Source organism: Lactuca sativa, chromosome 3 (genome assembly GCF_002870075.4).
Source record: "Lactuca sativa cultivar Salinas chromosome 3, Lsat_Salinas_v11, whole genome shotgun sequence".
NCBI classification, from domain to species: domain Eukaryota; kingdom Viridiplantae; phylum Streptophyta; class Magnoliopsida; order Asterales; family Asteraceae; genus Lactuca; species Lactuca sativa.
In genome coordinates this window covers 27,799,721-27,801,605 of record NC_056625.2, presented here as the reverse complement: position 1 = coordinate 27,801,605, position 1,885 = coordinate 27,799,721, and positions in this window count along the sequence as shown.

Below are 1,885 nucleotides of genomic sequence, written 5' to 3'. Positions count from 1 at the left end.
GCTTGGTTAGCGGAGACATGAGTGGATTGTTGATGAATGTAAAGAAGGATAGAGGACCATCATTGCTCCTCTGCGGATCTATATGCGTTAAATGGGAGAGAGAAAGTTAAGTGAGAAACGTGAAGAAGGGATGATGGAAATTCAGAAAAATAAGTCAAATAGCTTAACCTAGATGCCGACCAGATTGAACATCGAGCTCTTTTTCCTGGATTTATTAATGAACACATATACTTATAGAAAGATACCTTGATTGGCAGAGAATCTGAGTACCAAAGATGGCCTTAAAAGCTTTAAAATGTAAGAATAAATAAACAAAGAGAAGAATAATCAAGATTACTAACTCCTTAAAAACTTACCTCAAGCATCTTCCTTTTTTTGTGATTACCGTCTATAAATCATACCAAAATCTGCAAGAAACATGTGGCTGCTAAAGGCACATTAATAGCAAAAACAATGATTTCTCATCTATTGAAAATTACAAAACCAAAATCAAACCCAAATCAAATGAAATAAGAGGATGAAAGTGACCTTTATAAAAAAAAAAAAAAAAAAAAAAAAAAAAAAAAAAAAAACCACCTTTCAGATTTGGGTTTCGCTGCAGAAAAAAAACGAAAAATTAATTACAATCAGTAGGCGTCTCTGGTTCCTTTTCTTCTCCCTTTAAACCTATCAAAATTTCAACATGAAAAACACGGAATTAGTTCCTCTTTAGTTAAACTGATTTGTCCATGTAAGGTCGACAACAAGGGTTTCTGGAGAGACGCATGTTCCATAACTATTGACAAAAAGAACCAGAAATCAACCTTCATTTGTTCGTGTTTGTGTGTATGAGTACAGATAGACATGTCATTATATTTCCATGTGTTTTATGGATAATATATATACAAGAGACATACTAACTCTTTAAAGTGTGATCCAATAACCCCACAAATGAAAACAAAATCATACCAGGTACATCGATGTTGTACCTAAAACCGAGAATAAGAAACAACAATATCGAGAGAGAGAGAGAGGGAGAAAGAGACGTTGAATATATGTCTGGTGGTATGCAGGGGTGAAGAAGTTCAAATTCAGGGTTTTTATGATTCGTGGAGAGAAGTGTGCGATGTTGGTGGCGTATGGTGGGGACAGCAATGCAACGATTCTGGTGTTGACTGTGGATGACGGCGACGATTGTGACACTGCATATGAGATCTAGGGTTTTGGAGTGATGGTGATGGTTGTGAAATATCGTAAAATATAGAGGGAGATTTTACCAGATCTGGGTGGTGAAGGGCGGTGGCAGAAAAGGTGGACTTCTACGGGGTGGTGAATGGCGGTGGCGGAAATGGTGGACTTCCAGGGGGACGATCATCTAGTTGAGAGAGAAGAACAGGGTGGTCGGTGACATACTTCTGGGTTGTAGCGACGACGTCATGAGGGTGGTGGTAACGGAGGCCTGCTGAAGATTCAAGAGAGCAAGTAGAGAGACAGAAGAGATTTGGGAGAAACGATGGTTTGTAGATGATATTAGGGTTTTCTACGTTTAGACATAGGGGCGGGAGAAGGTACGTTTTCGTTAGGCTTAATAGATTTGTAAACAGTGTTATAATAGGTGTACCTCTTAATTTTCAAGAAATAGGCAATATGTTTAATAATATACTAGCCGTAGACCCGCGCAAAGCGGCGGCGAAAAATAGTTTCCCATTCGGCAATAAGTTCTATACGGAAACATGTTAGATTTCAAGTAACACAAAACATATGCATATTGTTATCGATCGGTTTTACAACAACAAATAAATATAACCCTCGCAATACAAAAGAAAATAAATATTTTGGTGTGTAGTGTACGTTTATAGTCCTCCATTTTAGAAATCAAGACACATCCATACAAAGTGACTTGCTT